At 44.5% G+C, this 16498-nt stretch overlaps 1 long non-coding RNA gene across 1 annotated transcript; it reads left to right on the top strand.

Moving 5' to 3' along the window:
- The first annotated feature begins 358 nt into the window (after nucleotides 1-358).
- LOC131085332 (uncharacterized) lies at nucleotides 359-16405 on the top strand. The gene is made up of 3 exons (XR_009114622.1): nucleotides 359-407; nucleotides 8501-8602; nucleotides 16237-16405. It is a non-coding gene; the product is annotated as an uncharacterized LOC131085332 (long non-coding RNA).
- The last annotated feature ends 93 nt before the right edge of the window (nucleotides 16406-16498 follow it).

The following is a 16498-nucleotide window of genomic DNA, read 5'->3' as shown; positions in this document are numbered from 1 at the left end:
CCACATGAAAATGAATTTGCTGTAGAATTTTGCTTACTGCTGCCTATATACTTACTTTGGAGTTCATTTCAGAGTGACTACTTCTTCTTTTCCTCAAGCCAAATGTTTTGCCAAAGATGCTCAGAATGTTCTGTGAATGAGCCCAAGGAACAGATTTCCTGGCTGATAGAAACTGGCAAGGCTCCTCCAAAGTCGGGCAATATTGGGAGACAATAATTTTGGACTGCTACTAAAAAGCTTACAGATCTGTAAACTAGTGCTCCAAGTTGTCTAGCAATATTATTTTGTGAAGTTATATAAGTTTGCAACAGAAAATGTTTTGAAAATTGGCTCTCTTTTCTTTCCTAATGCTATACCAGGAGGCAGAAGTCAAAGCAACATCAATGTTCCAATTCAAAGGCAAAAAGGTGGGTGTTTTAGGATTATATTGAACACTTTACAGACAGATAAAATTAGGCCTTTTCTTAGGCCATATGAACAGCTGAAACCCTTTTTATTATGATATAATCAACCCTGAGTGTCATGAGATTGGACACAGAATTGAGGCATCTCAAACCCAAAAGCTGTAATAAGGAGGCTGTATCAGCCCTCAAAGTTCAGGCAGCATGTAAGAGCTTTGCTGATACTGAAGGGATCACCTTACTTGACATCAGTTTGGTTCTGATGCTCCTGCTGAGCTCCAGCCCACCCCCTGGTCATCCTGACCCATATCTCACCTGCCAGATGAAGGGTGCAGAGCTTCTCCCTACCAGGCAGTCCTACTGTGGACAAATGCTTTTCATTTTCTCAACCTGTTCCAGCATAAAATCATTGATGTCTTTGCTTTTATATTGCAGGCATGACAGTAGGCTGGTTTGCACTTGGGGTTTGCCTATAACAGGGTTTCTTCAGAGACCTTTTTGCCTAAGTTTTGTAGTGCACACCCAAGATGATTCTTCACTCCGCTGCTGCTGGTACAGCTGCACGTGGACTTGTGTACTGTAAGACCTGAGCAATTTTTGTTGTGCCTGACCACTTTATTCTGAACATCTGCAGCAGGCATTCATGCATGGTAAAAGCTGTTTCACTGCTGTTGGCTGGATTTACCTTTCCTCTAACACTCCAACCTCTGCTTAGTGCACTACTGCTAAAGAGCTGCAGCTTAGTGCTGGAATTCCACTACTGATAGTGGGGGGAAAAAAACCAACCAAAACTGCTATCTGCAGTGGATGAAGCTACCAGATTTAGGAAAACTGCTGCAAAGCTAAGTAAATGCATCAGAAACTCTCAAAAATGCTGTTTCTAGGAGGTCCTTTGAGAACAAACTGACTTTTTTCCCCTCTGATTTTAAGATTTTGTTTGCTGCTGGCTGGTTTCAAACTAGGCTGTTGGTATGCTGTTGCATCCTGTTTATCACTCAGAACATAAATGTTGTTAGATAAGCCCAGATCACTGTTCCAAACCTGGAACTGCAGTTTCCATGAGAAAGACCAATTCCTTCCAAGGAGTGAGTATTGGTTCCAGCACAGGGAAGGAGAAGCATTTGGTCTTGTTACACAGTAGTAGCACTGAACATTTCTGGATGTCTGCATGGTTCCTCTAGATTTAGGTAACTAAATATTTCTAGCTTATCACAAATCTTCAGCCTGAAAGAGAGAAATGGGGAATATAGGAGAGGTCTATGAAATCACAGGAGGCAATGGGAGAGTTGAATGCGTGAGGGTCATACCCTTTCTCTTGTCAGTGTGAGAACTGAAGACCATCAAGTGTAATTAACAGGAGGTTGCCTCAGAATGTAAAAGAGGTTAATTGTTTTCCACACAGTTGATCTGTGAATTGCGTTGCCAAGGGATGTAGATGACAGAATTTTACGGGGACTCACAAAGTGAGTAGGTAGTCAAGGAAAATTAAAATCCACTGAAGGCAATTAAATGAGAGGGTGGTTTTCTGGCTCAGTGAAACCTTAAATCCTAGGTGTTTGGGGTGGGAAATGAGAGTGGGACATCCTTGGGGGGGAATAAATCACTCTGTGGGTGCTCCATACCTGTTTTCTTTCCATAAACATCTCTTGTTGGCTGCTGTTGGAGCCAGGACATTGGGCTGGATGGACCTTCCCTGTGACTGCTCTGGTGTCAGACAACATCTGCCATGTGAAGTCTCTGTCTGCCCTGTCAAAGACTTTCTGAGAGCCAATATGAAATGGTCACATGATAGCTGCTGTTCTTCCATTTGTTTAGATGTGGAAAACATGGTCAATGGAAGAATAGGACAAAACCCAGGTTGCATTGGAAGCTTGTTCTTGACAGTGTTGTAGGCTTTGCTTAGTGCTGGTTTGCCAGAAGGATTGCCTTGGAACAGGCAACAGCACACTTTCATTCTGATTGTTGCTGTAGATTAAACCTACTGAGGAAATTTTGAATTTCCCCATCCTTGGGGTAGATTCCTTTCCCAGGTTCAGCTGAGGAGATAAATCTTTATTTCAAAGATTTCTCTACATAGCTGCTGAGAGAAAATGGCAGGAGTGTAATGGTGTGTTGCTCTCTAAGTCTGTACTTCGTTGGCAATCACTTTGAAATCCTCTGAGGTGATATTTGCTCATAATATAAGATTCTACCTTTATGATGATAAAAATGAATTTTGATTCAAGTAATATCTATTCAACATAACGAATTAAAAGGTCTGCTTAAAGTATTCTTTGTCCTTCACAGATAGAGTATTTCCATGTCAGTGATGATTGAGTCACTGTGGTTGCAGCTTGGGGTTTGGGAAGGATATCACACACTGCTTTGTGCTTGCCATCTCATGTTCCTGGGCAAAGCTGTCAATAACATTTAGCTTTTTCTCTAGCTGAATTTTTGCAGCTTCAATCAGGAACATACTTTTCATCAGTCTTTTTCTTCTCTCTGCTAATAGTGATGGAATTCAGAACTGCCTGTTTATTTTCATGAGAACTTCTATGGTATTTTGACATAATTTTTGCCTTTTTATCTCCTGTCCTCACAAAATCACAAAACTCTGCAATATTCACATGCATGTGCCTGGCATCCATTATTGAGAACTGAGTTCCATGAGGATAAGTTGTCTGAGGGCTGGAATTCAAGTTTTCTTGTGCATCTTAGAAGTTTTATTTATTTGCTTTTTGCACAATTACTTGGAGGGCAGGGGAAGCATTTGGGTTCCTGGCTACACTGTCCAGAGCTGCCTTGCGCATTTATGCAAGCTCTTTGTAACAATGAGAATTTTTCTAGTGATACATATTTCACTTTTAATTTTTCTTGGGGAGAAAAGTGAGAAGTTGCCAGTGATTCCCATTGCTGTTGCTGGTGCCTATTGATGTTGCTCTGTTCATTGCTATCTGTCTTCACTCGTGCAGTCACCTTGTCTGTGGAAGGTGTTGGAATCTCTTGGATGACATGACAGCACTTGTGTCCATTTTCTGTCTGCACCCCTCTTGTTTATGGGTCCTGCTGCATGATTCCAACAACATGGTCCATGTCAAGGGTCTTGCACCTATTGCTGGTCTTTGTATCTTGGTGTCACTCAGAGGCAGGGCAGTGTCCCCTCTTCCTCCAGCCAGGGTGCCTCATAGGTTCATCCCTTCCTTGCTCCTCAGTGTGGTGTAACCTGTCCCTGGCTGTGCTCCCTGGTGCTGAGCAGGTCACTGCTCTCTCCACCTTGCTGGGGACTCAAGCTGGATTTCCAGCTGATGTTCCTGAAGGTTCATGGTGGAAACCAATCTGCAATCAGTCTGTTTCTCCAGGCCTGCTTTTTTTCATCATACTGACTTCTGTTTAGGATCAGTCAGTGGGGGACCACTAACTGGTTCAAGGATCATAAATAGCCATCAGAATGCTTTTTTCTCCATCTAAGAGGTACCTTCTGACAGGCTGAGTTGTCAGCCTTGTCCTCCACCTAGAGCCCCCAGTCCTCATCTGCATTTCTAGGCCTGAGAAATTAGTTTTGCCCAGCCTGTATACTTGTACTTCCTAAAGCCCTGCCACTGCCAGGTCAGAAATCCCCCTGGTGCTGTGCACTGTGAGTACACTGAGAAGAGGGTGAGGCATTGTGTACTGCAATGGGTTGAAGTTTAAGTCCCATGTACTCCTTTCTCCTATGCTTATTGTAAGAGAAGTAGCAAAGAATGCGCAAACTTAAGGAGAAATGGGCACTCAGTCATCTTTGTGTGAAGATGGTACAAAAATTTTGTCTCTTGTTTTTACAGTAGCAATTCAGCTCTTGTCTGCCCTGTTTGTTTTTTGTTCACTAGAAAATTAATACTATTATGACAGTGCAAGTAAAAGCTGATGAATTCCAACTTGAATTGCTTTTCCTACAAAATGTTTTAAGCAATCTGTATTTAGCTAACATTTATCTAACTCCACTCCCAACCAACAGTTGGAAGAAAAAAAATCTTTACAGTTCAACACCTCCTCCTCTCCCTATTTCACTAGAAGCTGCAAAACCTCCCACTCTACTTCTCTAGATCTTCTGAGGAGACCTCTGCCAAAACACAACTTGATGTTGGATTCTTTTATTTAAGTATGAAAAGCAGAAAACAAAATACTTCCAGCTTCTCATACACAAAGAATCAGAACAGGGCAGGAGTCCAGCTTGTTTCCCTGCCTATATTTCCTGAATGTGTACTCTCCCAGAGGCAACCAAGGCTCTCTGCTACAGCTCTATCCACCAGCCTTGCTGCAGCTCTCTGTATCAAGCTATCTCCAATGTGACCCTATTCTTTAGGGTGGGCATCAAAATTGGGAGTTTCCCAGGCTTCTGAATGTTTGGCACAAAGGAGATACTGCCTTTGTGAGCCTGAGACAAACTCCTCAGTGGTGACACCAGCCTACAGCAAAGACTCTGCTTCTTCCTTGCAGGCATTGTTTCTACACAGGCACTGACCATTTCTCATGCAATCTGTGGATGTAGAGGGTTTTTTTGAAGTAGAGCACGGACAGGTTTCCCAAGGCTTTCCCAGGAGGTGGCAGGCAGGGAGCATCTACCCCACAGTCTCCTGACAGGATCAGGGAGAGGCTGTGCTGGAGTGAAATGGGCTGTGCCCAGGGCTTGGGAGAAGGCCTCCTGTTCCACTGTGTGAAGGAAATGGAAGAGGCTCCCAGCCCAGGCTGCCATTCCAGGCTCCAGGCCAGCCTGAGGGTGAGGTCCCAGCTGGGACAATTGAACGAGCCCTGTGTGATGTCCCTGCCTGCTGTGGGGCTGTGCCAGGGTCCCTGGGCAGTGTGCAGGGCAGCAGCCTGCACAGGCCAGGCCAGAGCCAGCAGCAGGAAACTGGAATGGCAGGCTTTTTAAAAGTTCTTTTGCCTGTCTGGAAAGTCTTTTTCCTTAAAACCTGCTGATCAATTGGGAAAGGAAACTTCACTGCAGGCTCCTAACCCCTAATAGCATCCAAGCTCTCTATTTTTCTACCACACATGAGAAGTTTAGCCAAATCTGTTCCAATAGACCTGTAGGCAGTGGCAGCTCCAAGAAGACCTTCTCTTTTTTTTTTTTTTTTTTTTTTTTTTTTTTAGTCCACAAGTTTCTTCACCTATAAGACCACAGCTTCTAGGAAAGCTGTTATCTCTTTCCAGACTTTACCTGCCACAAATGAGCAACAGCTCTGGTGTCTCACTGACATTGCACAACCAGTCTCTGCTCAGCTAAAGCTACAGGTACAGTCTGGGACAGCTCAAAGCAGATTTGCCTGGGAGGTGGGCTCACCCCCACCTTGTATCTGGTCTCTAGACATCCTGAAGGATGTCATAGGATGCATTCTTTCATGGGCAATCTCTGATTCACTCCTATGAATTGGCTTTACAAGCTCATTGTCTTGCTACTGTTGCCTCAAAGGGCAACTGCAACCATAGTTTGACTGGTGGTCAAGAAATACCAATATTTCCAGTTACCTCTTAACAAAGTGCTGTGAATTCAGCAGTCTCTTATGAGACACTCATCAGGTGCTACAAAGTAAAATGAAATCTTCAGTATCTGGTAAGCAGGGGAATGCAGAGACCTGAATTCAGCACATGTCCAATTCACTGGAAAATGAAATGTCAGCATCCCCTGCTCTTCCAATTTCTCCTCAAACACCCTTTGATCTCACTATGTGAAACCTGCTTCAAGCTTGACTTCTTTTGCAACCTCTCCACAAACAATGGTGCAACCTGACAGACATCTCACACCCAGGGATGTCCCAGGACAGCTCAGAAGCCACTCTAATGCCTCCAGGCTAAACACACAAATCTGTACATAAATGTCATTACTTTAGGAAGCATATGTGAAACCCCTCCCATCACTGATAGCTTACAACATCACAAAGGCTGCACAAAGAGCCCCTCTCCAGAAATGCTTTCTGTGAGTTTGCAGGTTGGAGGTGGTGGCTGCTGCTTTCCTGAGTTGATTGTTCTCTGGAAATCACCTTGGTAACTACATTAGAACAACAGTAACTGGAGACCTGTCCTTTCTGAGCAGCTTGTAGAGTAAAACTTGACAGCTTGCAAGTTAAATATTGGGTTTCCTGATCTATCCTGCCTGCCGGGAAATAGAGGGAGAGATAGGACACTGAGTCTGTGCATGGCCTGGGATCATCCTGCCTTCTATTAGTCACCAAACTGAGGTCTTCAAAGCAGGAGCAGGGTTCCTTGTACAGCTGGTTAAGAGAGAGGGATCCCCCTCTGCTCAGCTTTGGCTGTGGTGCCCTGCTCAGCCCCCATTCTGAACCACCCAAAGCAGTTGAGGGAAGACAGGATTTCTGCACATCCACCTTCCCCGGGAGCAGCCTGGAGGTGATGGATGAGTGTGTGGCTGCATTTCTCACCACACTGCCCGTGTTGTGCTGTGAATTGAATTGCCATTAACCTCTGCCCTGTTAACTGCTGCTCCTTTATCTTAATTACGCACACAGGAGCTGCTGGTGCCTTACAGAGCTGTACACAGTGCTGACAGAGCATGGGGCTGCTGTGCACCCCAGCTGGCCTGAAACCAGAGGGAAGCCCTTCTGAACCAAAATCAAGCCCTTTAAAAGCAAAAGGGACTTGAAAGCTCTGAGAAGTAACCAAGCTGTCTGGCTTTGATGGGAGATTTTGTCCTGGACCAAAGGAGAAACTTCATCAAAATTTTTAATAATCCCCACCAGCAGTGGAACATTTGCTGGGAAGATGGTGTTCCATGAGCACATTATGTGCTTTGTCAGTTCTTGGTTGCTTAATTCTAATATTTTATTGAGTAACTCAGATTCTCCCCTCTTCTGCCTTTAGGGTGATGTACTGTGAAGGCTGCATGTGGAGACAGATGGAGGGAGGGGAACTTCTGTCTGACCGTGTCATTCTTCACCTCTTGACTTTCTCTTTTCAAGAAAAAAAATCAGTTTAAAACAAAAAATGCTGCTTAGTGATTTTTGTCAGAAACACCAGTATAAAACCTTGTTCTTTTTTAAAACTTCTTGTCAGCTGGAATTGTCATCTTGACCTTGCCACCTCCAGTCAGGCTCCTGGAGTCAAATGGGTGACCTGGCTTTGCCTCAGGCCAGGTTTGGGCACCTGTGAGCATCAGGGGATGTGGATGATGTCTGCAGAAGTGACAGAGGTGTGTGCTGACACCACCCCATGTTCGTAGAGAAGCCAAGTGTGAGAAGGGCTCAGGACTGCAAAGCACAAGGGCAGGCAGTGGGTGTGTGGTGCCAGGTGGTGCAGGGGAAGCAGCTCAGGGATAATTAACCTTATGCAATGAGGCTGAAAGGCAATGCACAGAAAACTGCTGAGGGGAAAGAGTCTTTCCCTGCTCTATGGGTTGGGGAAATCATTATCTCAGCACTGTGGGGGCAAGTCTGAGGGCTGAGCAGGTAGGCTGCTGCCCCTCATCCCTGCTGCCAGGTTCAGGCTAGACGACAGGGGAATCCATTTGAAAGCATTTTTATTTTCTTCCATGTACTGGAGAATACACAACTGATGCTGAATTCTAAAGGTTTCCACACAAGTTGCTCTCACTGAGGCGCAACTTCTGAGATTCAATTGCAGTGTGGGAAGGCAGTTTCCTGGGATTTGCTGGTAAGGTCAGCAGTCACTGGAATGGCAGACCTAAGCAGTGCTGCTGTGTGGCTGAGCTGGGACAGGCTGGGTGACCACAGCTCCTGGCACATTGTCACACTGCTCTGTCCCCGTCCTGCGGCCTGGGGGAGTTTAGGGCAATGCTCCCTTCCCTGCTGACATTCCAGCTGGGTGCAGATGGCACCAACTTGTCCTCTGGTTAACAGGGAAGGTCATGTCTGGGCTCTGTTTCAGGCTCTCTGCAATTCCCAGTTGCTTTAGCAAATGGAACATCTTGAGAATGATGTTTCCATTACAACTTGGGCTGCTAAAATAGCTGTTTCCTGATGGCCAGTGGAGGCAGGGCAGCAAGTTGGGGATTAATCCACAGTGTTGGAGAGGTTTACATTTTATATTTTTTATTATTTTATTTTATATTTTACTCTATTTGAAGTTTTTTTCTGCAGTCTCCTGACATTTTGTACTTGCTTTTACAGGAATATGACAGAGCATTTTAATATTAATGGCAGACTTGGAATGGAGATGTATGACTGGGCATGGCTCATGCACAAGCAAAGCTGGTTCAAAAAACCCCAGAGGTAAATCAAGCATGTGAAATTTGAGATTTTGTAAAAAATTTGGCTGAGTTTGCAAACAGTATATCTAGCTCTATAAAGACTTAAGGGTTTTTTTGGTTGTCAAAATAGCTCAACCAGATGGCAATAGGCTATTTTTGAACTTCAGTTACATAATTTTGCTAAATATTTTTCCTTTCTCCTCCAATTCAAAATTATCTGTAACTCAGACTGTATTGGTGCTGTGTATGGCAATCTCCTGACAGAAAGGCATTCCTAACGTGTTCCCTGTGTTTGGGGGCAGCCAGGGCCAGGCTGCCTGTGAGGGGAGAGGAGCCAGGAGCTGAGATGGCCCCAGCTGGGATGTGGCCTCCCCAAAGGGGTTCCCCAAGGACCCAAAAGAGGGACAGATGGTTGTGGCACCCATGGGCAGACCCAAGCACAGCAACACCAAGAAGGCCAGGTAGGCAGAGTGGGGTTCCAGGTGAGGAAATCAAGGGTCAGGAAGGAGTTTTGGTGCCCAGGGAGGAGGTGCAGGGACCATTCAAACTATCTAAGGGGAGCAGCAATGCTTGGGAGAAGAGGAGGTGATAGATTTGCAGTTAAAAAGGTCCCAGAGGGGTCAGTAAATTAAACCAAAGCAGAGGGACACTGAATTGGGGGAAGGCATGAAGCTGTTTGTGCTCCTCACACCATTCTCCTGCACCAGAGTATGATGGGTTGTAGAAGAAAAATTATTTTGTTCCTGTAGTTTTAGCCATCCATTGCCACAACTGGAATGGTGAGAAGGGAAGAAACTGCCCTTTTTAAATCTTGAAGTGACAGGACTGCAAAGCTCCAACTGGAGCAAGCCTTGCCTGAGAGCATAAGGGCCTGCTGACAAGGTAGAAATCACACTTCTCTGAAAACAATGTAAATAGCTTTAAAGAGCTTTTTTCCTTTTTGAGAGACCTCAATTTGAAAATTCAATTGCATTTTAAAGGAGAAGCTTAAAACGAGTTTCAATAAACACCAGTTAAGGACTGTTTTCTGAATTTTGCTTTAATAATGTAAAAAAAAAAAATTAATGTTGCCAGCATCCTATTACTCCATAAAAATAACCAGAACTCATGATAAAACAAATAAAAATTGTAACTGTTTTTCCCTCTTCCTAGTAATATTTTCCTGATTTTCCTATGGACTTGGTCATATGCATGTATTTGTCATGTGTTCCCAGTTCACCACAGAGAATACCAAATCACTCCTAGCACTAGACCAAGTTGGAAAAAGTACTAATAGATGATTTTCCACCAGAAAAATTAAATTTTTGCAGGAACAGAATTTTTTAAATTATTATATCTTGATAATCTTACTGTTATTACTTGAATTAAATTGCTGAGGATAGAGAAGAGGTCAGAAGGGCTTTGTTCTCAAATTTGGCTTTTATATCAAAACAGATGCCTTAAAATTCTTTCTTGAGAATTTGACTCACATTTTTGATTGAAATCTGGCCTGTTTTTGAGATTTTTAAATAGGATGTTTGCTGTGAAGAAGAATTTTGGTTTCCTGCCCAGTACTGACAAGGTGTCAGGTGTCTCAATTGCAACTTCTTCACAGCAGTGCTCCTGTATCATCCCCTTGTGATGGCTCCTGGTCATGGCAGTACAAGCCCTGTTGGTCTTTGAATGAGTGAGCAGGGGCCTCCTTTAAGGCATGGGCTCAGTCTCAATTTCTCCCCCTCTCTGGGTGCCCTACAAGGTTGCCATTACCTTCTGTGTACTTGTGAGTTTAGCCCTGCCTTGAGTGCTCCTGACACTGATCAGCACTGTGGTAACACCTTGATAGGGCCAAGAGCTCCAGGACACCAACCACCTTCTGTGAAGAGCTCAGGGAGGGAAGTCTCCTCAAGTTATTTGTAGCAAGGGGGAAGACAGCCCTTTCTTTTCGTTATTCCTTTAATTTTTCTTTCCTTTTTCTTCAAGCGAAACAAAATAAGTGCTTCTATACACAAATATTTCTGCAGTATCACCACACAGAAGGAGAGGGATGGGTGGCTCAACCCAGCCTACTTAGCCCAAAAGAATAACAATTTTTTTGGGTTGTTCTAATTTCTTAAAATATTTTGATTTGGGATTAAAGCCAAAAACCCTCAGCTATTTTCTCAGCCCTAATTTGAGCTCACAGGAGTGGGGTGTTGCCTCTGTCTACTGGAAAGAGAGATGATTCATCAACCTACAGAAGTCTCATTGCTCAAATCTCCTCAAAACATGTCTCTGCTGTCACCCACGGTGTAACATTACCCCACAGCACACATCCTGTGTGGATCTGCCAGTCTCTCAGGGTTGTCTGCCTCCTTCCTATCTGTGGCACTACTGCCCCTGTGCGCGTTGGGCAGTGTTTGTGTTTGCACCCCATGAGAGCTGAGGGCATGGCAAAGTGACTACAGCTGGGAAAGTCCTGTCTGGATCTCTGGCTCTGTCCTCCCTCCTCTCTCCATCATTGTCTGTAGTTTCGTGGCTGTGCTGGCTGCTGGCTCACATCTCACAGGAGCACAGATACAGACCCTCTGCAGCTGACTTGGCTTCAAAAGTTGCCCCAAATCCATGGCAGCCACACCTGCAGGGATTTCCCACTAGAAAGGAGGCAGCGAGCCCTGGTCCCACTGCTGGCATACCACAGCTGCAGAACCAGCTGAAGCAAAGTGGCTTTGCTGCTTTTCCAGCTCTCCTTCCTCCTTTGAGCCAGCTGGAAAGTGAACCAGCTATAGGAGCTGCCTGTAGACAATGTCCCTAGGCTGTAATTCAGAAGGGCCAGGATGTTCAAATAAATGAATACCTGACTTGTCTGAGCCTTGACAAGGTGGGAATTGCTAATTACTCTGAGGAGAGAGCCTTCAGAAATGCACTGGCTGTGAGTTAACAGGGTGCAGAACCTTTTTCCTCCAGGCCTACAAAGTTTCTTCAGTCTCATGGATATGGGCTGGGTCTCCTGACACCTCACAAATAAGCCATTTTCCAAGGCCACTGGTATGCTCAGTGCTGGTCTGGAATTACCCAGGAATAGCTTTTTCCATAGCAGTTACCTGGTTTTATGTATGAGACATTTTATTCTGTGTTGAATGTCCTATTTTGTTTTAACATAAGACACTTGAGATGAGTTGAGATATTTAAGAATGGGGATTGCACTTACAAGTAGCACCCTTCTTGAATTGTCTTTCAAGTGTAGGCATGGCCCAAAAATCAGGCTAGGAGCCAGTGGGGATGGTTGCCCCAGAGGGAAGCTTTTGCTGTAGCAGGACTGAGCTGTGCTGGTGGGGTTGGATCAGTGGTGTTTGCTGTCAGAGGGAGAAATAGAGGCTTTCATTCACAGTGATGGCAAAGGAGAAGTCTTTCACCAGCTTCAGGGCTATGCCAATTTTTTTCAGAAGCCTTTTTTTTTTAGCTCTGTCAGGGCTTACTGATGAGAAGATGAGCTCAGTGCAGTGATTTACTGAAGCAGTTACAGGTAGAGCATGGCTGGTTGCTCCTGGTCTCAAAGTCCATCACTCAGGTGTCCTGGGCAGTGACAAACTTGTGTTAGACCTGGTCTGAAATAAAGCTGATGCAGCTGGAGAGCTGTTCTGGCCCTGTACCTACAAACTGGGAATGTAATTCCCCTGGCACAGACACACTCACAGGTTTGGGCTGGTAGATGACTTTTCTATTTTTTATCAAGGGGAGGCTCTTAATTATTTTTTGTGTGTACATTTAAACCTCTAGGTGAGAGGAGAAGACTGCTTATTTTTCAGCTATGAGAAAGGGGATACTCTCTCCTTGGTAAGCATGTCTGTGGCAGCAGCAATCAATATCTGTCTCTGTCAGGTCAGCAGCAAAACAAGAGACTGAGCTGTGCCATGAAGACAATGGCTGGAAAGGTGCTGAGACTGAATGTGGTCTGTATTCTGTCCCCTCCCAAACACAGGAGCTGTCAGTCAGTCCTTTGTGGAGAGGTATGGCCAGAAAGCATCACAGATTTGCAGTCCTGGGAAGGGACAGAGCAGAGGAGAGACCCAGGATCTGTATTAATGATGGCCACAGGGGGTTGCTGGGTCCTCATTAGAGCAAGTGCTGATATTCTCATGCTTATGGTGATGTCTGCTCTTTCATTCCTCCATCAGTAACACCTCCCACACCAGCTGAGCTCAGTGTCCTGGAGAAGGGAGTGCTTATAGGTGAGGTCAAGGTAATTTCAAGAGATGCTAAAAGAAAAAGTAAAGGCAGGCTGGCAGCCAGGAAAGGAAAATTGGCCCCATTGTTAAAGGAAGAAAAGAACATCAGAGAGCTTTTAAAATGTCGGGAGTGGAGTATTGCTGTTTGCTCTTTGCTTATTGAGTAGAATTGGAGGGACGTTTGCCTTAAATATACCTTCCATAGCAATACACAGAAACATGCTTTTTAGTGTACTTTAAACACAAGTTGTAATAGTCTCTGGATAAAAAGGCAGTCATTATTTCTTCGAGCACACTCTCTACTGACGACCAAATGTTCCAGTGTGGCAGACTGGTGGCTTTAAAAATAGCTGTTCACTCCCAAGGCTCTGAGCATGGCTGGGAGGTAAATTAAATGTTTGACTGTGAGAAGTCATTGATGTGGTCCAAGAGCTGCAGCCAGCAAATCCTCATTTCACTGAAGCCAGTGGAAACACAAGGCAGTGAGAAAAGGTTGCAGAAAGAGAGAGGGTTTGGGCGTCTTCAGGAAGCTCCAGGTCTTTTGGGAGCTGTTTTAAAAATCATTACTTACTGAACTGTTAAAAATCCCAGAAAACTGGGTGGAAGGGCACTGTCAAGATGCCATCTTGGATGTCATGGCTGTGCCATTTCTTAAAGTACTTGTCCAATTTCCTGTTAAATATCCAGAGACAGAGACCCCACGTGTCTCTGCTCAGCAGCTCCAGCTGCACCAACCCAAAGCTCTGCTGGGTTTTGTGTGAATCTGCCCTGTTGTAACTTGAGCACATTATTTTTGTCCTATCCACAGCTGTAATGGGGGGAAATGTATTTTTTTCTTTTCTTCACATCCTTTGAATTCTTCTTCCCTTCTCCAGAAGAACATACCCACCTCTTCTGACCTTCCCAAGGTCAAGTTGTGGTTTTGGGCCCTTGCTCACCCCAGCTGTTGTCTCCTCTGAACTCCCTCCAGTGAATTAAAGACCTTAAAATGCCTCCCAGCTGAATGCAGTAGTTGAAGCTAAAATTTTACTGATGTTAAACAGACTTGAATTACTTCATGTGTCTTATCAGCTGCAATCCTGTTTGTATGTCACAGTACAGCATCTGGCTTTTTTACAACAGCAATGTTGATTTGCAGTCAAGGTGTGACCCACTAAAACCTTCAGGTCCTTTCCTACCCAGCTGATACCAAAGTAGCTTCTTATCTCCCATAAGCAGGAAAGCCTGTTCCTTCCTCTAGCTGAGAGTTCAAATTTGTCCTTTTTTTCAGAATATTTATCTTTCTAATGATTTTCAGGGGGTAACTTAACACTCATTTATGATCCAGCACGGATTTGCCTGTCCCATGCTGGAGCTATTTGCAAATATAATAAGGATCTTTTCTATCCCAGCTCCCCACTACTCCCGCCCTGTGCCCTGGACATGGCACTCCAGCATCAGTTTGTTCTTCATCCTGGATTTGATACACATATATTTTCCAATGGAAACATACTTGTGAAGTAACTGTGACAAAAGGGAGGGCACTCACTGGAAAGTTTCATTTTTGGCAAAACAGCAATTTCATGAAAAATTTCAGGAAATGTGAAACTATTTATTTTTGTCTCCAATTGTCAATTTTCAAAATAAAAAATTCTTCTTTTTTTTTTTTTTCCTTTCAGTCAAGTTTTTTTTTTCCACTCCCTACCCTCATCACCACCTCCTCTCAACTTTTCCTCCATATGCTTGCCAGGGAAAGTACAATGTTCAGATATTTTTTCCAAATCTTCCTTTTTCCACTGTCTAACCTTTCAAGACTTCAGTTTGAAAAAGTTAAAGAATGGGAAAAAAACCCTGTGTAAACAAAATTTGCTGATTTTTCTAGGGCATGTGTGGAGCCACTCTTGTGCAGGGGCACAAGAAGGAGAATCCTAGTTAGGAAAAACTAACATTAATGTCACTCAGTAGCCAAGAGCAAGCACCAGGGAAGAAGGGAAAGCACTGAAAAAGCAAAAGGCATTAAAAGGCTGGAAAAAGGAGATGTTCTGCTCTGAGTTGGCAATGCCTAAACACATTCACCATCTGAAAAGGGTTGATAATCTCCCTTCTTCCTGCCTTCCTTTGCCCTGGGCAGGTTTTTCTGATGGGCTGTATCTCCTCAGTCTGGTTCTGCTTCTCATGGGGGTGCCACAGGCAGGTCTGAGGCCCTCTGTTGCTTTCTGTCCCATCTCTGTAGGACTAGATACATCATTTTCATACCATAGCAGCAGTAAGAATTTTCAGTGACCATACCACAGGATGAAAGCCAATCCTTTTTTTTTTCTTTCCTTAACATTTCATGCAAAGAGCCAAGAAAGAACTGATTACAAAAGTACAAGGGATAAACTCTTCCATAAATTAAAAAAACAGCACTATTACTTTTGGAGAGGGCACAAATTGTGACTCAGAGCAGGACTGCTGACTGGAGTTCAGCTGGCCAATGTGTCATCCCAGAGAGCAGCAAGGCTGCTTCTCTCATCTGCTGGATAATCCCTCTCCCTGCTGAAGGCAGTAATTAAGGCCCATGTTTTCAGTAGCCCTACAAAAATAGGTTTGTTTGACTGCAGGAACTGGACAAATTGCAGCATATGTAGGTAGCACCATGGCACAAATACTGATTTTCCACATGCACTCAGAGACACTGAGGGCTTATTCTGGGTGAGCCATTGCAGATGTGGCTGGAGCTGCCTGCATGCCCTGCTCCAGAGGCTGCAGCTGTGCCTACAGCCCACATCCCACAGGGAGCACTCACCACACTTCCCTGGCTCCAAGGATGACTGGAGGGGGTGGCAAGATTTCAAGACCCTCTTGCCACATTGAGACAGGAAGAAATTCATTACAGTGAGCATGGTGAGGTCCTGGCACAGGTTACCCAGAGAAGCTGTCATGTCCCATCCCTGGAAATGTTCAAGGACAACCTGGATGGGCCTTGGAGCAACCTGGCTTGCTGGAAGGGGTCCCTGGCTATGGCAGGGGTTGAAACAAGATGATCTCTAAGACCTCTTCCCACCCAAACTGTTTTGTGATTCTATAATTCTTCATGTCTTGGACACAAGGCAGCTGTTTCTTCCCACTCTCCCATTATTTCAGCCTTGACTGTGACTGGAAACCAGAAGAGGTTGCTCGGGGAGGTGGTGGTGTTTCCATCCATGGAGATATTCAGGACCTGAGTGGCTCTGAGTAACACACTTTCAGTGCCCTGGCTGTGGCTGTTGCCCTGCTGAAGGCTCACTGCCAGATCTGTGGCTGTTCCCAGGGCTTATCAGACAGTGAAGATCATAAGCTCTGGGCTTTTCTGACAATAAACAACTTGAGTTTCCACTACCTTTTCTTTTCAAACAAACTGATGCATTTTATGGTGGCTGTTGATAAACTGCACTTATTTCAGAGTTGTTGGAAATGCCCTGGTGATTTTTCTTCATGTCACTGTTAGAAATAATTTGTTTTCATTTTCTAGGTAAGCAAGCACAAACGTGACTCTCCCACCTCTGTCTTCAGATTTGGAATAATCAAGTTCATTACTGACATTCTTTGTAACACTTGGTATTTTCAGCCTAAAGACATTCTGACCTCGAAGGCTCTGAACACACAAGGACAGTGGAGAGGCTGCTCCATTCTCAGGTAGACCCTGGTGAAGGCACAGTTAAAAACAAAAACTTTAAATATTCGGCTTCACTTAACTATCTCAACAACCATCTGTTTATATCACATGGAAAAAA

Source organism: Melospiza georgiana, chromosome 6 (assembly GCF_028018845.1).
Source record: "Melospiza georgiana isolate bMelGeo1 chromosome 6, bMelGeo1.pri, whole genome shotgun sequence".
Taxonomy (NCBI): domain Eukaryota; kingdom Metazoa; phylum Chordata; class Aves; order Passeriformes; family Passerellidae; genus Melospiza; species Melospiza georgiana.
Note: the sequence above shows the minus strand (reverse complement) of the source record. Positions and strands in the feature narration are given on the sequence as shown.